This window comes from Sturnira hondurensis, unplaced genomic scaffold (assembly GCF_014824575.4).
Source record: "Sturnira hondurensis isolate 20B ecotype Veracruz unplaced genomic scaffold, ASM1482457v3 Scaffold0004322, whole genome shotgun sequence".
Classification (NCBI taxonomy): domain Eukaryota; kingdom Metazoa; phylum Chordata; class Mammalia; order Chiroptera; family Phyllostomidae; genus Sturnira; species Sturnira hondurensis.
Genome location: NW_028076953.1, coordinates 853,872 through 877,701, shown reverse-complemented (window position 1 = coordinate 877,701; position 23,830 = coordinate 853,872). Strand labels below are relative to the sequence as shown.

Below are 23,830 nucleotides of genomic sequence, written 5' to 3'. Positions count from 1 at the left end.
AAATGCCATAGAAACCTTAATCTTGTTTATATCCGTTAGCCTGTAGTTAAATAGATTTTATTGTATGTCATTTCACTTGAGTCACAGAACCTACTGATAATGTTAATTGAGGACTTAGGGTACAACTATTCTCATTTTGCCTTTGAGCAAACTGAAGCTTGGAGAGGTTATAAAACTTGCTGAAGCTCACAAGAGATAACAGCCAGGGTTCTAATACAAGTGGGCTGATTCCAAGATTCCTTTTCTTCCCTAAACCATTCTACTAGGAATCCCCCAGAGAGCTCGGAATAACACAAAACCAATATGAATAAAATCAGACCTTTCTATCTCAAGTCAGTATCAGTCCTAGTCAAATCTCCTCCCCTGTGAGAAAGGGTGTGCTGTGAGGTAAACCCCAGAGAGGTGAGAGTCTCGCTCTGCTATTCACGGGTAGATGATCTTGGGTGAAGGCGTTTAAACTCTCTGAGTCCCATTATTCTTCATCAGTAAAAGAGAGACAATAACACCTACCTTCTATGCCTAAATATAAATATCACATTAGATCATAAATATAGAAATGCCTAACACAGCATACCAATATTAGCAGTTATAATTCTCCATTCATTCTACTAATATTTATGCAACACTCACTATGTTCCAAGCCCTGGAGATGGAACTGTGAAGTAGACACAGTCCTTGACTATCAACACAGACCAGTGATTTTCAACTGGGGTGCTGCAAGAAATTTTAAAACATGCAACACCCGCCTGTTTAGTCGGGGGCACTGATCCCTTTTCCCTTAGAGTGTCAAATTAAAAAATGATAGAAGCCAACACAATAATAGCCATCTGGTGTGAATGAATCAAAATCATACCTATTTTTTGTCAGAATGGCAAAAAATGTATTTTTTGGTGTGCCACAGAATTTTAGTAATTGGTTTAGGTGTGCCATGAGATGAAGAAGGCTGAAAAACCACTGACACAGACTTGAGAGTCTAGAAAAAAAATGACAAGATAAAGCGTTAAGTGCTAATAGAGGATGTACATGACACAATGAGGACACACAGGAAGAACGCCCACATTTCTTGGAGAAGAGGAAATCTACATCAAGACCTGGAATTCCCCAGGCAACAAAAAAGTAGGAGGAGATGACAGCAGGAAGGTAGAGGATAGTCAGATGTCTACTGGGATTTTGATTGGATAGTGGTATCTTTTCTTAAGAAGCACTGAAAAGTAAGCACATTTGGAAGACGTGTAAATTAATTGTTTCAGATGTGACGAGCTGAAGGTGCCTATATGTAGCCAAGGAATTGCTATCCATTAGGCAGCTTCATAAAAGAATCTGGAATTCAAGAGGTGATTTTGCATGAAGCTATAGATTTGGAAGCAGCCATTATCATATAGATAATACTTGAGAGCATGAGAGAGTTAAAGAGAGCAAGAAGAAATGAGATAGATGGTCTACTACAGGAAGTAAAGAGGAGCCTACAAAAGGCTTTGCATTTTCTTCATTCTTGCTCACATGGACCTTATTCCATCAAGTGTCCTATCCTCTTTTACTTGGTTTTAAACCTCTCATCTACTTATTTTTTCTAGACGTTTATATATACTAAGTCACTGTTACCAAGACAAGTAGCTTTTGTCTACCCCACAACTCTTCTCTCTTTTAGAGCTATTTACTTCTCTCCTTTAGAGCTGAATTCGTGAAATAGAAATCTATTGGAATCTTCACTTGCTCACTTGCCATTCCTTTTTCAACCCACTCTACTCTGACTGCTGCCCCCTCTCTCCCTGAAGCTCTCTTATCAAGGTTCCTAACAGTCCACTTGTGGACTGCTCAAGAGATACACCTTTTTGTCTTACCTCATTCTCCAAGGTTTTAGTCATTTGATGTTGATTCTCCTTCCTTTGGAATGCACTTCTTCCTTTGGCTCCCTTAACCTCATTAGGGGAAAAACAATTAATTGTTTTTCCTCCTCCCTCCCTGACTACTCCTTCTAAGTCCCTCCAGTAAGCTCTCCTCCTCCATTGTCTCTTAAATAATCTATTTCTCAGGATTCTTTCCTGGGCCCACTTTTTTTTTTTTTAATCCTCACAAGAAGATGTTTATTGAGAGGAAGGAAAAGAGAAAGGAAAAAAAAACAGTGATGTGAGAGAGAAACATCAATCAGTTGCCTCCCATACATGCCCCAATTGAGAATCAAACCCTCAGCCTTTGTGATGTGCATGACAATGTTCCAACCAACTGAGCCACCCTCCAGGACCTAGGCTATTTTCTTGTAGTCAAACATATTCCCTCTTCTTCCCACAACCTGTTATTTAAATCCATACCCAAGTTATTACCCTAGGACATCCAGAAGCCCAACTCTTTCATTTGAACAAAAGGAGAATAGGAAGAAAGCTGGAGCCATCAGTAATTTGTTTCACTGCAGGAAGTTAAAGTATCTACGTGATGGTTTATATTTCTCTGAGAAGTAATAGGTGAGGTCATCTGCTGAACATGTGGCAGAAGGTGATAGGTCTTAGAATATTAGTATAGAGGAGAAGGCTTGAAATAGCCACTAGGGAGGATTGGAACAATTCAGTAGGGAAACATAAATGGATAACTAAGAAATGTTGAGGTTCTAGTTAAAGTTGGAAATGATGCTTTTTTGATGCCCGTAATTTGCCCACAGTCTTCTCTAGCAGGCTAATGAAAGCATGGAGAAGGCCACGTGGGTTTGATCCAAGGTGGCATTTTCCAGGTCAGCACTACAGAACTCACAAAGGATAATAACGGAGTAAATGATAACAGCAAGAGGGTGGGCAAAGTGTTGGTCCACGAAGGTCCATGCAGGGGAAAAAGAGAAGTTTGAAAAAGAAGGATCTGAGAGTGAAAGTCTTAAGAAGTTTGCAGGAATGGCTATAACTGATTATAACTGAATACTCAACTTGGAAAGACTTGGGTTTGGTCAAAGAGTGAGATCATGGATTTTACTGTATCAGAGTTGGTACAATTCTGGATGCTGACAAAGCCCATAATATGGCCATGGCTGAAAATGAACACAGAGAGTGGTCACTGGAAATGAAAGGTAAATTTAAACAGTGAAAAGACCCACTAAAATGTCACTTCTGTAAATTTATTACCCCCCAATTCATAAGTAATTTAGGCTTCTCCTATATTCTTTCCCAAGAGTACTTACTATTGTTGCAATTATTCCATTGTGTTCTACTTAGCTCAGTCTCTGTTCATCCGCTACTTGACTGTGAGCTCTCCTCTTCAAGGAGAGGTGGTGTCAGATCATATTCTCCCACCCGCCACAGTACACACAAGGTCAGTTAGAATACAATGTTGAGTGAAGGAAGGAAGGAAGGAAGGGAGGAATACCTAGTAAAAAACGTTTCAGTGTGACCTCACATCATAGGCCTTTTTCTGTAATTCCTGGCATATTTCACTGTTGTGATTTATCCATAAATAAAAAGAAGTATATGGCAGCCACCCAAACGGGAGAAGATATTTGCAAATAATATTTCTGATAGAGGGTTAATATCCAAATATACTAAAGAGAAATATGCATTTCATTTCTTTTCTATACATAGTTCTCTTCAGTGATAAAATATATTTTTCCTAAAGAAATTATTTCCAAAAGGTTAATATATAGAACCATGATCATTATCTTTCCCCTCAAATAATATTCCTTTATCACTTTACCTCACATCAGAACGGTGCCAAAGGTTTGGCTAGTGTGGAAATTAAATCTTCAGATAGACTCTTCCTTCATATAGTATCATCATCTCATTCTATGAATGATTTATTAGTTGCCTACCATATGTCAGGCAGTCCTGTAACAAGGCTCTGGGGATAGAATGATGAGCAAGACAGTTACCTCCCGCAGTCAGAAATATAGACAGGCGAGGAAGCAAACTGTGGGCTCAGCAGTGACTGGACCTGTCAATATACCTTGCGGTAACCTACAACCGCAAAACTCTTAGTTGCCAAAAGGCCACAGACGTACGCATCTCACACAGCAATGTCTATTGTGTGCCTTGGCAACACTCCACAACTGCTGCACTCCTCCATACAATGATTCACCATTGCACCTCCATCGCCAGCGTCGCCATGGCAGAGGAAAAGGGGGAGGGACTTGAGCACAGAACAACCTACGTAAATGTGATCGCAAACCATCAGCCAATCCAAACCACACGGCCACACCAACTCCAAGAAGGATAGGAGGTGCGATCTTTCCCTATGCTCAGAAGTAAGAAGCAGGAAGTATTTACCACAATAACAATGCAGAATAAAGGCTATGGAAGGGCATAAGAGCACACAGAGCGAAACCTCTCCACTCTTGAGGAATCAGGCTTGCTGGAGACATGGTATTTAAGCCAAGACGCAAAAGAGGAAGAGAACTCAGTAAGTTAAGTGGATGGTGAAAGGTGAGAGCCCTGGGAGCAGTTTATACAAAGAGAGCATGGGAGGCTTACCTTGCCCAGCTCATTTGGTGCTACAGAAGTTGCAGTCAACAACAGCAATGTAAATGATGAGGTAAGAATTAGTAATAAGCCTGGACACGCATATACACAATCATATATTAAAAAGGAGAGTTAGAGGCAGGTATCACTGGAGTTTTGGTGGTAGTGCCTGTCCCTACTACCTTCTAGGATCAAGAACCCCCAAGCTCCTTGGAGTCCAGTGACAGACATAAAACTACTACCCGAGCAAGTGGGTCCAAGATAGAGAAGTAACCATTCGATTGTGTACCCCAACCTATTTCTCCTAATATCCCCCACCCTCAGAGCATCCCCTGTGAAACTGTTGTACCAACCTCATATGATTACTGAGAGGGTCTAGCAGCTTGAAGCTCACAGTTGCTTAGAACGCAGTACAACCTCAACAAAGTCAGCTCTTACCCTGTGGCCCACACTCGATTCAGCGCACTTCTTAAGCTACGTACTTTCCAAAGTCCCTGGTTGATAAGAACTATCAGCACCATTTCACAGATAAGAAAACCATGAACAAGAGTATAAAATCCTCAGGGATACACACCTAACAGTGATAGAAGCAGAGAATTAAAGTTAGGGCTGTCTTGATTTAAACTCTGCTTAAATGTGTGTCTAAATTACTACCTGCAGAAGTAGAACTGCCAAGTTCATTTAGAATGAGGATGATACTACATTTGACTGAAATTTTATCTCTACAAGTACATATGTATTAAGCAAGTTTGACCCACGAGCCAATCATAAAGCCTAATCAACCCCACGTGTAGGCACAGTGACCCTCTGGCCCAGACACCAGAGACACGGCTAAAGACCTCTGGTTTAATTTTAAAGTGTCCTTCTCATACTTTCATGACCCCTCCAAATTTTCTTAGTTGGCCAGAAGGAACTTAACTCTCAAGACCACGTATCTCTTTCACTCATCTGAACACACTTGTTAGTGCAGATTAGAACTTGTTAAAGATTAATCCTTAAAGCATCCTCAAGCTTTCTTTTGCAACAAAGGAAACATCAATTACAGGCTCACACATAAACTTTGCCCCTTTCTTGAATACTTGCTGCCCTTTATAAATCTTAGATTTCCTCCCCCTGAGTATTCGTTCAAAGGAGAGATTTTATTGCCTCCAGGGGTTGTTAAACTGATTGCAATACTGCCTATTTAGAGCAGTTCAGTGGGAATTACGCTGGTTCAGTGCTGTCAGGCCTAGAATATAGCTGTCAAACAGCATTACGAGTAAAACACCCTTGATAAGAAATAATGACCAAATGTCAATCTGTTTTTCACCATCCTTACTACAGACTTCTCCTGCCACACACCAAAAAAAAAAAATCAACATTTTTCACATTATAGTAATAACACATCTCTGATATTTCCGTTAAAATTCTGGCAGTGTTTCAAGGACAAAAAAAAAGTAGTTCCAAACACAATCTGACCTCAAAATTGATGAAAGCAATATTTTTCCTTTTAATGAAGCATTTGGCAATCTGTTTCAAACCTAACAAACTTTATTAATACAAGTAAATGCAGAATTGTCTTAAATTAATTTTTAAGTTTTGCCATTCGTTCATCTAACTCACTGATCCTGCATGAACTTGGCGCTGTGATAGGCACGAGGGTGCAACCAGAGGTTCCTCGTGAGCTGCTTTGAGGGGCCCAGGCAGGATCCTGCAGACACCTGGAGTCAGCGTAAGACTTTAGACATGATAAGATTTGATCTTTAGAAAGATTAATTTGAGCCCTGGCTGGTGTAGCTCAGTGGATTGAGTACGGGCCTTCGAACCAGAAGATCGTGGTTCGATTCCCAGTCAGGGCACATGCCTGGGTTGCAGGCCAGTTCCCTGCAGGCCAACTCCCAGCAGGGGACGCACGAAAGGCAACCATACATTGATGTTTCTCTCCCTCTCTACTTCCCTTCCCCTCTAAAGATAAATAAATAAAATCTTAAAAAATAANGCCTTCTGTAAGTGCACAAAATGAAGATGCTAGCACACGTTTTATAGGTAGGTTTGGCAGATCAGAATTTGGAATATCTGTGAGGACCACTGCCTTTGCACAATGAAACAGTTTTTATACAATCAATATCCAATAGGTGAAGCCCTGGCTGGTGTAGCTCAGTGGATTGAGCACGGGCCTGCGAACCAGAGGATATTGGTTCGATTCCCAGTCAGGGCACATGCCTGGGTTGCAGTCCAGTTCCCTGCAGGCCAACTCCCAGCAGGGGACGCACGAAAGGCAACCATACATTGATGTTTCTCTCCCTCTCTACTTCCCTTCCCCTCTAAAGATAAATAAATAAAATCTTAAAAAATAAATAAATAAATAAATAAATAAAAATAAATAAATAAAAAAGAAAGATTAGGCCTGGCTGGTGTAGCTCAGTGGATTGAGCGCGGGCCTGCGAACCACAGGATCACGGTTCGATTCCCAGTCAGGGCACATGCCTGGGTTGCAGGCCAGTTCCCGGTTCCTGGCAGGGGACACACGAGAGGCAACCATACATTGATATTTCTCTCTCTCTCTCCTTCCCTTCCCCTCTAGGATAAATAAATAAAATCTTAAAAAAAAAAGAAAGATTAATTTGACTACAGTGTCATTCCCATACTGCTATTCTTGTCTTCATAGCACTACTTACAATTCATAATTATGTGTGGTTTATATCCACCTTCCTAATAAACTATATCCATGAAAATTGTGTCTACTTTGTTCAATATTGTATACCCAGAGCCCATTACAGTGCCTGGTTTAGAAGCCATTTAGTAATTATTTGCAGGATTAAAATATAAATGAACAAATAGATGTATTACAGGGGGTTGAGATTATATTTAAAAAATCAAAAAGACTGTTAAAGTTTATAGATAGTTCATGGGAATCTAAAATTAGGCAGTGATATTGTGGCAATATAGGGCTTGCTTACATATTTAATGTAGATAGTAGAGGAGAGAAAAGAATGTAGAGTAACTCACAAGTTTCTAATCTGACTAGTTAGTGTTGATACCCTCAAATAGGAAAAGAAATATTTAAGGGTAAATGACCACTCATCAGCCATACTCTGATAAAATGTAATTTCTAAATTTGGGGCTTTATAGAAGACGCAGAGAATACAAATAAGATATATATGTAACCTCATTAAAGGTTTTTATTATATCGTTTTAAAAGAATTTTTAAAGTATAAAGATTTAATCAGCAATTAAGCCCATTCAACCAGTTAATGATCTAATATCACACAGATGATCAACCATTAATCTTTCTCCCCTTTGCCCTCCCCACTTTCACCCTCTCCATCAAGGGAAATTATTTTTAATTTGAAAGAATAAAATATCAGTTCACTAGTAAATTAAGTCAAATCATTTTCTGTTCCTAAAATACTTTATTATGTAAGTATAATCCAAGACTGTAGCGTCCTCAGTCTCAGAAAGATTCCTGACGTGGTTTCCCACGTCTTACTCATTTCCCTCCGTTCTCTGCTACACACGTCCTCCCACTGCTCAAAAGCCTCTATAGGATCCACCACCAAATTATAAAGTACATTCAAGTTAATTAGCTTTACAATTCTAGCCTCTGTGACTTGAATCCCAGCAGCTTTTCTGATTTATCTCATACACATGACCAATGTCACCCTGAGAGCCAGTTCTGGGTTTTTCCCCCATCCTGAAAAAATAGGCCACATTGCATCGTGGTTGTGCTTTTAGTCTCTGACCACAAATAGTTTGGGTGCTGTTTCAGAGACCTGTTTCTTTATATTCCTAAAAATCAAATTTACTCCCCCAAGAAGGACAATTTTTTCACTACTGAAAATACTACTGTGATGGTTAATTTTAGGTGTTGGCTAATATACTTTCCAACAACAAAAACTGCAACAGGATCTAGAGGAAATTCTTAAGAGGTGTTTTATAAATAATGTAAGGAGACCATCATTAGAACAGATTTCTGTATTTCCATGGTGACCGTTTTGAAGGCACTTTTTATATAGTGACGTTTCTTTTATGGCTCTGCTAAAACTTTGTCTTCTTTTCTTTAGAGTCTCCAACTGGATTCTTAAAGCTTTTATTTTCTTTTTTACAAAGCCTTTTATTAAATATAGATGTTTGGCTTCATTTTGGCCCATTCTTCATTTTTTCATTTCAATTAATTTTTATGTTATTTAAGGTGCTTTTCAAATAGTTAAAACACAAATTTAAAAAATCATGGGCCCCATTCTTTTTTGCTTAGAATCAAAATAAATTTGCATTTCAAATACCTTTTAAAAAATCAATATATGAAACAAAAGATTTTAATGTGTTCAGCCTTCTCTACAAGCAAATAAATTAGAATGCAGCAGAAACTTTATTATGATTCTTACAGAATTATTTTCATCAGGATAATAACAAATAAATTGGTCGTAATAAATTTATTTTTCTAAATCAAAAATCTAAAATAATTATTACCAAGTGTTTTATGTATTTTGTTCATTGTAATCCAAAGACAAGAGCATTGCCAAATTTTAAAAAATATATTTAACTGCAAAATAAGACATAAAATATAGGAGATTTGCTCTATGTTAATGAGAATGTTACTCTCTTGAAGAAAAAATAACATGTGTCAGGCTTTAGGCACGTTTGCTAAGCTCTGTTGAATATTCTACACAACTGAGAATAAAAAGAACCAATGCAAAATTGATATAAGGAAAGCATCAGACACAAAAATCCTGAAAGTTTTTTTAAAAATAAGAATTTTTAAACATGATGTAGAAAAAAGAATGTTATCATTGATTACAGCAAATTATTTTCATTTTCACAGGAAATAAAGTGCATAGCTTAAAAAAAAAAGGTTCCAGGTCAATCTCTTTTTACGTTCCCTCCTGAGTTCCACTCACAGTTGCTTGGAGCTGTGTTGACTTCGCTACAACTGATTTGTTTCTGACCACTAGGTCCCCACCCACTCCAAGACCACCTTCTCAGCCATAGTCTCTACCTCTAGGATGAGTGAACACTGTTATTCTTCTGTGGTTATCTCCTTATTGCCAAGCAGCCATAGCTCCCATATTTGACAGAACCATTCTGCTGAGGTCAAGGTCTGTCACTCCCCTTACCCCCCACCCCACTGCACGGAATCAACTGCCTGGTCAACCTGCTTCTGTGGGCCTCCTCCACCTACCTCTCTCTGGCCTCTCTTTCCACTGCAGTGTTCTGGAGAGCACTGGCCACTGTGTCTGTGAGTTGGTCAAGCAGTGCCAATGAACCTAGTGCCTCTTGAAGATGAAAAAACAGCGCAGCAGCTGCACCTTCTTCTAGGACGTGCAGAAGGCCTCGCAGAGCAAGTCAGGTAAAACCCTCTACCCCATGGAAGCTGCCATGGTCCTAGAGAAGAACCTGAACAGTGCCCTTCTGAATCTCCATGTCCTACTTCTGCCAACACAAACTCCCATCTCTCCCTGGAGAACCACTCACTTCCTAGGTGAGCAGGAGAACCTTACAAGAAGATTGGCAACCACCTGATTAACATCTGTGGCTGCCAGCCCCAGGCTGGGTGGGGTCACTGTCTCTTCCAAAGATTCACCCTCAAGCATAACTAGGGGCCTTCAGAGCCCAGCAGTCTTTGAAGGAGCCCTGTGCTTCCCCCTGATGTCTGGCTTCAGCCTTAGTCTCTCCCTGCAGGCACTAGGCAGCTTTTTATCCCTGGAGCCCTCTCTCAATCCATGGACCAAATAGAAGGAATAAAGCTTTTGGCAGCAAAGAAAGAAAGAAAAGAAAAAAGGAAGACAGGGAAGCAAGAAGAAAGAGGGGAGGGAGGGAGGGAGGGAGGGAGGGAGGGAAGGAGGGAGACTATCTTATACCTTACAAAAAAAATTAATTCAAAATGGATTAAAGACTTGAACATAAGACCTGAAATCATAAAACTCTAACAAAATATAGGCAGTAAGCTCCTTAACATCAGTATTGGCAATGATTTTTTGGATTTGGCACCAAAAGCAAAAAAGAAACAAGTAGGACTTCATCAACTCAAAAGCTTCTGCACAGCAAAGGGAACCATCAACAAAGTGAAAGGCAACCTACTGAAAAGGAAAAAATGTTTGCAAATCATATATTTGATAAGGAGTTGATATCCAAAATATATAAAGAACTCACACAATTCAGCAGAAAAAAATACAATTTTTAAAAATGGGCAGAGGACCTGACTGCCCATTTTTGGAGATAGACATTCCTCCAAAGAAGACAAATAGACTGTGAACAGACACATGAAACCATGCTCGACATTGCTAAACACCAGGAAATACAAGTCAAAACCACAAGGAGGTATCTCCTCACACCTGTCAGAATGTCTATTATCAACAACACAAGAAATAGCAAATGCTGAAAGGATGAGGAGAAAGGGAATATTTGTAACTGTTGCTGCTAATGAAAATTGGCGCAGCCACCATGAAAACGGTAAAGAACTTCCTCAAAAAATTAAAAATAGAACTACCAGGTGACCCAGCACTTCTACTTATGGGTATTTATTCAAAGGAAATGAAAACACTAACTTGAAAAGATGCACCCTATTTTATTGCAACATTATTCATAACAGCCTAGAAGATATGGAAACAACCTGAGTATCCATTGATGGATGAATGGAAAATGTAAAATACACATACACACAATGGGATATTATTCAGCCATAAAAAAAAAAAGAAAGCAAGAAAATCTGCCATTTACAACAACCTGGGTGGACCTTCAGGACATTACACGAAATGAAATAAGCCAGACAAAGAAAGACAAGTGACAATGATCTCATTTGTATGTGGGGGCAAAAATCAAGCTCATAGATAGAGAACAGACTGGTGGCTGCCAGAGTTGGGGAGAAGAGAGTGGGCAACATGGATGAAGAGATTAAAAGGTACAAACTTCCAGTTATAAAATAAGTAAACCCTGGGGATGTGACATGTAGCATGAGGACTACAGTTAACAATACTGTTGCATATCTGAAAATTGCTAAGAGATATCTGATGAGCTCCTGAGAGACCTAGGCCTCTTCCCAGGCTGCACTCACCAAGGAGAAGACCATGTTCCGTTTGAGCATGAAGATTGTGAAGCCCAATGGTGAGAAGCCAGACCAGTTCAAGTCAAGTCTGACATCTCCCAGGCTCTCCTCTAGTTGGAGATGAACTTGGACCTCAAGTCCCAGTCACGAGAGCTGATTATAATAGCAGCCAAAGATACTGAACCTGGGAGCAGTCAGAAAGCTATTATAATCTTTGTTCTTGTCCTTCGACTGAAATCTTTCCAGAAAATCCAAGTGGGGCTAGTATGCAAATTGGAGAAAAAGTTCAGTGGGAAGCACATTCTCTTTATTGCTCCAAGGAAAAAAGCCAATTCAAAAAAGCCATACAAAAAATTAGCAAAAGCATCCCAGGAGCCATGCACCCTGACAGCCATGCACAGTGAGATCCTGGAGGACTCGGTTTTCCCAGGTGAAACTGTGGGCAAGAGAATGCACATGAAACGGGATGTTGGCTGGCTGGCTTATAAAGTTTAACTTGGATAAAGCCCAGCAGAACAGTGTGGAACACAAGGTCGAAACCTTTTTGGCGTCTCTAAGAAGCTCACGGGCAAGAACGTTAATTTTGAATTCTGAGTTTCAGGCATAAACAAAAAGACTATATAAAGTGTCATTCACAAAATAAAAAGTTTCTAAGAGAGTAAATCTTAAAAGTTTTCATTATAAGAAAAATATTATAACTGTGTGGTGATGTTTACTAGACTTATTATGATTATCATTTCAATATTTATATAATAATCATGTTGTATACCTGAAGCTAATATATATGTATTAATTATACCTTAGGTTTTTCTGTAATAAAAAAATTCATCTATCCATTGCAACTTCTGCAAAAATTCCTAGCGTAAGATCTGATTCTGGCAATGGACTTACACAAGTGACTTACTTTCTCTCTGCCTTAGTTTCTTCATTTGTAAAATGGGCTACTAACTTCATAGGATTGTTATGATAGTGAAATGAGTTAATGAATGCACAGGGCTATTAATTACCTCTGGACTATATAGTAATCACTAAGTAAATGTTGGATGTTATTAATACATTTTCAAATAGATAAAACAGCAAAAAAGCCCCAGATTAGGAGTCAGAAGACGTGGGTTCTAAATCCAGGTCTGAAATCACCTCCCTGTTTGACCTTAAGCAAGTCACTTCACCTCCCTTAGTTTTTTCTTCTTGGACAGAGTGAGATGGCTGGACTACAATTTCCCCCAGTCCTTTCGAACTGTATGATTTCAGTTGTAACATGTTCTTAATTCTGCATAAAAGGGAAGTTAAAATAAGCATACATTAAGTGGGAACCAAGGCTATTGTTCCATGAGCATTTACCAAGGCAGTGTGAAAGAGAAATGAAAGGCACTTCGCCCAGGAGAATGCACAAGGCAGTAGACAGACTCAGTAGCTCTGGTCTAGGGTTTGCCACAAAAGGGTAAAAGTTGGGAGCATATTCTGTGGGTTGGAGAAGGTATACCATAAATTCTACCCGCAATTTGTTTATAATGTATATTGAACCATTCTCAGTGAAATAAGGCAAATGTCAATCAGAAAACATTACTCTGGCCCAGGCACGAATGGGCGTGTAAATGTAATGTACAACTGTAACAGAGACAGCACCCTGTTTCTAAGTATGTAGAGTAGGGATCAAGGGGAACTTTTGACACGGTTTTAGACAGGGCGAAATAGTCACCCTGCCCTTGGCACCCAAATTCCACAATTAGAGCTTTCTTCCTTTAGCTAGACAATTAAACTTCAATTAAAATGCAACTGACCCTAAGAGGGGTAACAGTCATTCATGTCTTAGTATGAATGTGTTTAGTCAGCTCTTTCTCCTTAAAAAAAAAAGAAAGAAAGAGAAGAAAGTATGAAGACAGAACTGCCCCACTAATTAGATAGAAAGGCAAAGACAGGTGAGTAACTGTAAAAGCGCTGTAATCTTTTCCATCATACATTTAAATAAGTTAATTAAATTATGTAATTACAATTACAAATAAGCAGATTTAGGAACAAGTGCAGGGACCTGCTGCAATATGACACCTTTCCAGGGGAGGACATGCACATGGAAACACTAGACAGCTGCCACCTGACAGGAGCACCCAGCCAGCCGTGGGCATCAGGCGGCACATGGATGGGTCAAGGGCTTCCATCGAACCTCACAGTTTTGCCAAGGATGGATCCAACCTGCTTACCATTACCAAACTCTGTCTCTGCTGGTTCAGCAGTGCAGTGCAACACAAACCTCAGTAACAAATGCCATCACGTTGTTGGGCCACACGCTATAGTTCTATGGCAAGAACTATATGTTGCATGCTAGGCCCAGTCAGCACTCTATCTACTTGCTGTCTTTTCCGGTCCTCGGCACGGCACTGTGATGGCATCATTATTCCACTCCACAGCGGAGGAGGCTGAGGCAGGCACAGGTTAAGTGTTTCCCTAAAGACAAAACAGCTATGAAAAGGCAGAACCTGGATTCAAACCCAGGCCCATTGACTCCAAAGCCCAAGACCCTTTTTCCTGTTTTGTTGAATACTGTATGTGTCACTATGAAATATTACCAACATCTATGCACCATTCATTAATTAAAACTTCTGTGGAGCACTAAATGTCAGGCCCCACACTGTGCATGAGGAGTATAGGTACAAACAGAGCTCTCGTGGGGAGGAAATTTGAATCTAGCAAAAAATAAAGCATAGTCAGAGCGTCCAAATGTTAACTCTACTTCTAAGTGGTGTGTGTAAACCTCAGGGAAGTGAGTTAACATCTTTCACTTTCGGTTTTCCTGCATGTAAAATAGGATGAGAGTTCCTACAGCACAGGGCTGCAGGGCAGAATCCTGAGATAAATACATTATAGTCAGCATAGTGCCTGGCAAACAGTGAGCACACAAGAAGCATTAGCTAATTATCGTCTCTGATGCTGTGAAGAAGCAGAACTGGGGGGCGGCAATCACAAGGTTCCACTGTCCCTTTAGAGTGCGTGCAGAGGGCGGGGCCTGGGACTAAGTCTTGGACATTATCACGTTTCTGAAGATTCCTAGGTAATGAAAAGAGTCTTCAAGTCACTTTACTCCACGAAAACCGGCTTAATTCAGAAATCAGGATGCCCAGTCCCATGTAAGAATACAACTTCTAACCTTGGTTTAGCGTTAAATGGTTTCTGGGGAGGGTTTTGCTGGAGGCTGACAGCCTCTCCTGAGAAAGGCCGCACCTCTCTGTCTCTCCCATGGTGACCCCAGCCCTCAGCAGGCTTCTCACCCTGCCAGGGGCAGTGAAAGTGGGATGGAGAAGAGGTAGAGGGGCAGAGAGACGTTCTTATTTTCACTAATTCTCTTTGGAGCCAGTTTCCTACATTTTGGGGCCTTCTTTGCTTTGGATGTTTAAAAATGACTTCCTGTCTAACAATTTCTTCAAAACCTTCTCCACCTTCCAAAATTTTTAGGAATATTTGACTACCCTTCCTCCTACAAAGTGGTGTTTTTCCCTGGCTGGCCACCTCTTCTCTATGGCTGTCCTGGAGGGCAGCCTCCGGGCGCAGTCTTGGGAAGGACTGGAACGGACTCCAGCCTTGCGGCCTCCCACTCGGCTCACGGAGCTCCGGAGCTCTGAGGAAGCGCTCCACTTCCCCCAACAAACTGTAGGGGCGGCCCCTTGCTCTGCTGCCAGAGCTGCTGGCCAGCTGGTCTTTGCCTTTTATAATTTCTAGGCAAGGCTTAGAAAGCAGTCGTGTGTCTCCGGACCTGCCAGAGACACAGATGCACATCCGCATAGTCCCTTCGAGGTTCCTCTCCTGGCTGCAGGTGAAGGCGGAGCGCCCTCCCTGCTCCTCCCGCTGGGGGTGGAGAGCTCACAGGGCTGCTCTTTCACGGGAAATCCTCCTCATCCAACCTCCCCTTGCCACTCGTGATCCTTCAGTATGCACAGTGATGGTGGGTTTTTTCTAAGAGTCAAGAAATTCATGGAAATGTCTATCTTTGGATGGTACCTAACTTTGAAATCTCACACTTAGCACATCTTGGTGCCTCAGTCAAAACTGCCAATTCAATATTCTGTTACATTATTTTATTATCATTTTTATTGCGATATAAAGCAACTGCCACACAGTGGGGCATGTGCCATACTACAAATATACACAAAGTACTGCGGTGATATAGAGGGCGGAAAAACATTTTATCCAGGACTGAGAGTAGAAGTCAGACCTCTACTCTTCCCTGAGTAGAAGGCTTCCCTGAGGCGGCAATATGGCATTTAACTTGAAACTTCAAGGACCCATTTGCTCATTTAACAAGTATTTACTGAGCAGCTGTTATGTTTGAGGCCATATTCTAGGTGCTTGGGATCAGTGGGTGAACAAGCAAAGACCCCCGTACTCACGGAGCTGACACCCTACTAGGAGGGCGGGAGGGCGGGCAACATAAAAAACTGCCGAACTAGATAGAAAGTGGCAATGCTACGAGGGGGAAACAGTACGGCAGGAAAAAGAAGTTCAGTAAACTGAACCAGAAAGGGAACTAGAGACAGCGAGCAAGACGACAGCGAAAGTGGGGGGTGGAGAGGAGTAGGGGGTGGAGGGATGGAGCAAAAACCAAAAAGGACTCGTGGACAAGGACAGCAGTGTGAAGACTGCTGGGGAAGAGGAGGTATAAAGGGATTAAATGGTAATGGAAAAAATACAATTGAAGAAAAAGTATTAAAGAAAACAAAATCAGGAGGGAAGGAAGGAAGGAAGGAAGGAAGGAAGGAAGGAAGGAAGGAAGGAAGGAGTTCATGAGCCAGAAAAGAAGGAGGACATTCAAAGCCCGGGAAACAGTATGAAAAAATGCCTGGAGGCTTAAAGAGAAGGGTACAATGAAAGATGGAATCTCACCTTTAAGTGGAACCTAATCAACAAAACAAACAAGCAAGCAAAATATAACAGAGACATTGAAATTAAGAACAATCTGACAGTAACCAGAGGGGAAGGTGGGAAGGAATAATGGGGGAAGAAGAGTGAAGGAAGGGTTTTCAAGAACAACTATAGAGGACACATGGAAAAAACCAAGGCAGGGCGGTGAAATCAGGGGAGGGAGGTGGGGTCGGCTGGGGTGGGGGCAGAGCGGGAGGGAAATGCAGACAAATGTATGTGAACAACAATAAAATAATAATTAAAGAAAGATGGCCTAACAGCGTGGTGTGACCAGAGCACAGAGCAACATCAGACGTGCATAAGCTGGTCATGGCCTGACTCAGACGCAGGCACTGAGTGCCCAGCTGTCTGCACACTGCCCCACCCTCCTCCTGGGACCTGTGAGAGTTTGCCTTTTGTTCATATCCCTAAGGACACATACCAAGCAGTGAGAAACCGAAGAAGTACAAGTAAAAGAGCCGGGGGTGGGGGGGCGGGGTTTAAATGCTTAGTTAAAATTCCATAAGACATTGAGCTGACTAGTCTTTGGCGCTTATTCAATTAACAATCCAAAAAAATGATCAACCACCTGTTCCACGTGAGGCATCGTGCTGGTGCTGTGGACACAGTAATGCACAGGTAGACATGGCCTCTGTCCGCGCACCAAAGCCAGCGCAGCACAGAGAAGCAAGTCCCATGTTCTGCACAGGCCCAGCATGACCAGTGCACCAAAGGGCAGCAGTAGGTACCACTGCTCAGGACGAAGCGGTGACATCACCCAAAGGAAGACAGCACAGCCCCTCCCTGGGGACAGAAATGACAAGCCCCTTTGCCACCTGCTTCAGGGGCAGCGCAGACAGTAGACAGAGGGCTAGAGGTAGAAGGACAGCCTGGAAAGGATGGGAGGCACAGCAGTAGTGAGTTAGGTTAAAAACCAAAGAGACACAGGTTGTATTTGCGAGTGTGGCTTCACTACCTACCCTTATCCCAGCTCCGCCTGGCTTGAGGAAGCCCAGCCAACAGCAGCAAGGACTGAAAGCTACACTCACCCCGACTGCAACTCTGTGGAATACCAAATGTATCTTAAAAGACGGGCCAAAGTTTTTTTTCTTCGAATAAAAAATGGTCTTCAGAATGGAGTTAGCCCTCAGGCTACATACTCCCCCTTGCAAGCCTAAGCCCACACTTTCCATCACCAGGCAAGGACTTCTTAACTCCTTTCTGTAAAAGAGTTTGACGTAATCAGCTCCGAGACAGGCTCCCCCAAAGCAAAGCTCAGATCCTCACGCTGCACCCAAAGACAGCAACTTAAAAAACAAATTATGGTCTCCCATTCTAAATGGGGATTAGGTTTCATTAACAAGAAGATGCAGGGGAGGAGTAAGACAACAAAGACTTTCCTGTGAAGTAGTGACCTGATCTCCTTTGAAATGTGGGACTCTGCTGCCCTCTACCTTCCACCGTAAAAACTGCTTAGGAGAGAACTGGAAAGCACGAAATCACTGAAGGGGGCAGTATCTTTCTCTCACATGCACCCACACACACACATACACACACCCCAAAATTAAATGGTTCCAAAACACCCTCTGTCATATCAACCCCAACATTACCTACACACTAAACCCTAGCTACAAGACACAACGATAAGCATCGTGAGGCCCTGCATGGAGGCCACACACAGGGCCCTGTGGATCTGACTCCCAGAACCGGCCCTAGAATCACCCTCGGTCCTCAGCCTTCACTTCCTGCTGATGGAGAATTGCCAACCCTCACCACCCTGACTCTGCTCATACCTGGGTATCTAACAATGCCTTCAAACTCAGAACAATCAAAGCCAAAGAGCATTTTCCCTCACAAACCAGTCAATAGAAATTGACTGGTGAGCTTGATTTCTTTTAATAACACTACTATTCTCTAGTCACTCAAGTTAAAAAATTTTTTATGCCATGTTTGTTTGTTTGTTTGTTTTTGCCCTCTCATTGGTCCCCTGCATCAAATGAAATGCAGGTACTGCCTTTTCCGCTTAATATTTTCCAGACCTATTTAGTGCCTTCCCTCCATTGTCACCCAGGGTTAGGCCTTCGTGCAGCGCCCTTGCTATCTCTACCTGAAACATTACACTAACCTTCTAACTGCAGTCTCCACCTCCCACCAGTTTCTTTACTCCAGTACATCTTAACATTGCTCACAGATTCCTCTGCCTGAAGTACACCTCTGTTCATGTCACTCCACTGTCTCCCCCTTGCCTCTGAATAAAATACAAACACTTTACTCTGGCACTCAAGGCCTTCTTTGATCTGCCACCAACCAATTCCACAACCGTATTCAAGTGCCCTGCACTGCAGCCACAAGGAAGCACACACTGTTCCTGGAGCAGCAGTCCCCAACCTTTTGGGCACCAGGGATTGGTTTCATGGAAGACAATCTTTCCATGAACTGGGGATAGCGGGATGGCTTTATAGCCTGCCACCAGATGCAGTTTAACGGTCACTTGCTACTCACTGATAGGGTTTTGATGTAAGTCTGGAAGCAATGGATTTATCATGGCCTCTGTGCAGTCAAACTTCCCTGCTAGTGATGATCTGTGTTTGCAGCCCCTCCCCAGCACTAGCACCACCGCCTCAGCTCCACCTCAGACCATCAGGCACTGGATTCTCAGAAGGAGGGCACAACCTAGACCCCTCACATGCACAGTTCACAGCAGGGTCTGCACTCCTATGAGGATCTAATGCCACCACTGATCTGCCAGATGGCGGAGCTCAGGCAGAAATGGGAGCGATGGGGAGCAGCTGTAAATACAGAGGAGACTTCGCTCACCTGCCACTCACTTCCTGCCGTTTGGCCAGTTCCTAACAGACCATGGACTTGTACAGGTAGGTCCATGGCCCAGGAGCTGGGGACCCCTGCCCTAGAGAGTCTCAAGGCACATTTTGTGCCTTGTTTCTATGGATATTTTTTCTTGAATGCTTTTCCTCCACCACCTTCACTATCTGCAGTTCCTGTCCAAACCACTTGCATCTTTCAAGTTCTAGGTAAAATGCCACTTCTTCCACAAAGCCTTCCCTAAATGCTTCAACTAGAACAAATCTTTCTTTCTTTCTGAAATCAGTCACATTCTGTTTATTTCTTTAGTTCAGAGGAGCAAATATTTACTGAATTACTGTGTACAAAAATATTATAGACACTCTGGGGCAAACAAAAACAGGCGCAATGTCTAAACTTGCGTACCTTACAGTCCAATATTTATCATTTCTAACTTGTATTCTCTTTCTATGCATATATAGAAAGAGAATACAAATTTTCCCTCCTAGACTGAAAATTTCAAAAGTGTGGTATCAGTGTTTCAATGTTTCACTATTTATGCCTCTCTTATACATAGTACCTGGCAGAGTACACTGTATATGCATGTTATTCAATAATTATTTGAATAGATTAATAAAACTATGAAATATTACTAGGGGCTTGAAATTGACTTCCAGTCAAGATGGTGGCATAGGTAGGTATAACTCACCTCCTTGCACAACCACATCAAAATTACAACTAAAATATAGAACAACCATCACTCAAAGCCATCAGAAATCGAGTTGAATGTGGAAGTCTGACAATTATGGAATTAAACCATCCACATCCATCCAGACTGTTAGGAGGGGCACAGACCTGAAATGGGCTGATCCCTCACCACGTGTGGTGGATAAAAGTTTGGGAGGGATATCTCGGGGGCAAGGAGTCCCAGCCCCACACCAGGCCTCCCAGCCCAGGTTTCCAGTGACAGGAAGATACAGCCCCAAAACTTCTGCCTGCAAAAATGAACAGAGATTGAGTCAGGGGAAGAAACCGCTGGGGTACCAAGTAGTTCCTCTTAAAGAACCCACACAGACTCGCCTACTCAGACTCACTCACTCTGAGCTCCAGCACCAGGGTAGCAGCTTGAAAGGCACCAGTGGCGCACAGGGAGAAATTGAAGGGTCTAGATCAAGGTGAGCAGAGGCCATTGTCCCTTTTGTAAACCCTTTATGCACAGGGCTGGCAAGCCAGTACCATATCTGAGACTCCATCAACCTCGCTAACACTGTTTGCCCTGCCCTAGAGATAACCTGAGACTCTGTCCCACCCAACTTACACACCCACCTAAGCTGCTTTTCCATGTGAATGGTTGGCCTTGGCCCAGGCTTCACAGCTTCCTAAATCCTCTCAAACAAGCAACCACTGGCCTCAGTGAGTCCCAGGCCCATCACTAGCAGCACCTAGCCTAGATTCACAGCTTGGCTTCACCTGGGAATCTCTAAGTCCAGCACAAGTAGCAGTCATCTCAGATTGCTTTATAGTTCAGGCAGGGTAGCCCCAGATAGAACACAGGTGGGGGCTCATCTTGGCTAGCACCACCCAGGGAACCCCAGAGCCAATATAACAAGTGAACAGCTACAGACCATGTTGGAGCACCACCACCCTGCCCCTGCACAGCTGATCCTCCATGGAGGGTAAAGGTTGGTGGTCAGTGGTCATAGCCAATCCATGCAACTGACTGGCCTAGGTAAATTTCTCCTATTGATCTGCCAACAGCGACCAAGGCTCAACTACAAGAGGAAGGTGTATACTCAGCCCACATGAAGCGCACACTTCAAGTACCCAGCCTGGGTGATAGGGGAGGCTGTGCCACTCACTGAACCCTGTAGGACGCCTGCCTACTGCATTAGGCCATACCATCAAGATACTGAGTCAAAACAGCTCTACCTAGTGCACAGAAACAAACACAGGGAGGCTGCTAAATGAAACAGGACCCGAATGAAAGAACAGGTCAAAACTCCAGAAAAAGAGCTAAATAAAAAGGAGATAAACAATCTATTAGTGCAGAGTTCAAAGTGCTAGTTACAAGGATGCTCAAAAACTTACTGAGTACCTGGATTTGCAAGCTGGCACTCAACACTGAGACACACCAGCTAGGGCTAAGTGAGGATCTTAACAGCATAAAAGACACCCAGTCAGATATGAATGATACACTAATTAAAATAAAGAACAATTTACAGGGAAATAACAGTAGAGTCGGTGAAGCTGAAAATCAAATGAATGATTTGCAACATAAGGAAGCAAAAAACAACCAATCAGAACAAGAGAGAAAAAAATCCAAAAAAATGAGAATAGTATAAGCAGCCCCTAGGACCACTTCAAGAGGTCCAACATTTGCATCATAGGGTTGCCAGAGGAGAAGAGAAAGAGCAAGAAATTGGAAATCTATTTGAAAAAATAATGAAAAAACTTCCCAAATTTGGTGAAGTAAATAGACATGTAGGTCCAGGAAGCACAGAGTCCCAAACAAGATGAATACAAAGAGGCCCACTCCCAAGGCACATCATAATTAAAATGCCAATGGTTAGACTTCTGGCTAAGATGGAGGTGTAGGTAAACACACTGTGCCTCCTCACAGAACCAAAATAAGAACAACAATTTTGAAACAAATTAACAACCAGAACTGACAGAAAATTGAACTGTGTGGAAGTCGGGCAACCAAGGAGATAAAATAGACAAATTCATCCACACCCGTAAGCAAGGCGGAGTCTGGCAGCCAAGCAGAGATGGGCCGTGGCACAAAAAGCAGTGGCACTGGGCAAGAAAATCACCTCTGGCGCACAGGTGGTGGCTGGCAGAGCCTGGGCACAGGGTGGCAACAGGCAGACCCAGCAAGGCGGCAATTGTGAAGTGAGGCACTGCAGGCAAGGCACCTGACCGGGCAGTCCCACATTCACATGCAGATAAACGAGGCGAATTGGGGAGCGAGACAGACTGCACAACCCAGGGTCCCAGTGCCAGGAAATAAAGCCTGAAAGCACCAACTGAAATCACCTGTGGGGGTTGAGGTTCCAGGAGAGTCCCAGCCTCATAGGAGAGTTTATTGGAAAGACCCACAGGGTCCTAGAATGTACACAAGCCCACGCAGATGAGAATTAACTTCAGAAGGGCCCAGTTTGCTTGTGGGAAGTGGCAGAGGGGACTGAAATCCAACAGTGAGAGGAGCGAGCACCACTATTCCCTCTCAGACCCCACCCCCGCATACCATGTCACAACCCAGCAACTGGGTTGACCCACCCTGGTGAACACCTAAGGCTCCGCCCCTCACTACATAACAAGCGCATCAAGACAAAAAAAAATGGCCCAAATGGAAGAACAGATCAAAGCTCCACAGCAAATATAACTAAGTGACAAAGAGATAGCCAACCTATCAGATGCACAGTTCAAAACACTGGTAATCAGGATGCTCACAGAATTGGTTGATTTTGGTTGCAAATTAGACGAAAAAATGAAGGCTACATTAAGCAAAATGAAGCAAAATGCTCAGGGAACCAATAGTGATGGGAAGAAAACTGGGACTCAAATCAATAGAGTGGACCAGAAGGAAGAAAAAAACAACCAAACAGAAAACAATGAAGAAATAAGAATTCAAAAAATGAGGAGAGGCTTAGAAATCTCCAAGACCTCTTTAAATGTTTCAACATCCAAATTATAGGGGTATCAGAAGGGGAAGAGGAAGAGCAACAAGTGGAAAACTTATTTGAACAAATAACAAAGGAGAACTTCCCCAGTCTGGCAAAGGAAATAAGACTTCCAGGAAGCCCAGGAAGCTTAGAGAGCCCCAAAGAAGTTGGACCCAAGGAGGAGCACATCATAATTACATTAGCCAAGATGAAAATGAAGGAGAAAATCCTAGAAGCAGCAAGAGACACAGAGACAGTCACCTACAAAGGAGTTCCCATCAGACTGTCAGCTGATTTCTCAAAAGAGACCTTACAGGCAAGAAGGGGCTGGAAAGAAGTATTCCAAGTCATGAAAAACAAGGACCTCCATCCAAGATTGCTCTATCCAGCAAAGCTTTCATTTAGAATGGAAGGGCAGATAAAGCACTTCTTAGATAAGGTCAAGTTAAAGGAGTTAATCATCACCAAGCCCTTATTTTATGAAATGTTAAAGGGACTTATCTAAGAAAAAGAAGATAAAAAACATGTATAATAATATGACAGCAAACTCACAATTATTAACCACATTTAAAACAAAAACAAACTAAGCAAACATTAGAACAGAAACAGAACCACAGAAAGGGACATCACATGGAGGGTTAGCAACAGGGGAGTGGAAGAAGGAGAGAGGGGGGAGAGGTACAGAGAATAAATAGCATAGATGGTAGGTAGAAAACAGGGGGAGGGCAAGAATAGTATGGGAAATGTAGAAGCTAAAGAACTTATGACACATGGACATGAACTAAAGGGGGGAAATGTGGGTGGGAGAGGGTGTGAAGGGTGGAGGGGAATGAAAGGGGGGAATAGGACAACTGTAACAGCATAATCAATAAAATATATTTAAATTTTTTTTAAAAATAAAATGCCAAAGGTTAAAGATAAAGAGAGAATCTTAAAAGCAGTAAGAGAAAACCAGTTAGTTACCTACAGGGGAGTTCCCATGAGACCATCAGCTGATTTCTCAAAAGAAACTTTGCAGGCTA

The 23,830-nt window shown here is 42.4% G+C and overlaps 1 pseudogene; it reads left to right on the top strand.

Annotated features, from left to right (window-relative positions):
• Positions 1 to 11,417: 11,417 nt before the first annotated feature.
• LOC118986557 (40S ribosomal protein S7-like) lies at positions 11,418 to 12,070 on the top strand (annotated as a pseudogene).
• Positions 12,071 to 23,830: the final 11,760 nt, after the last annotated feature.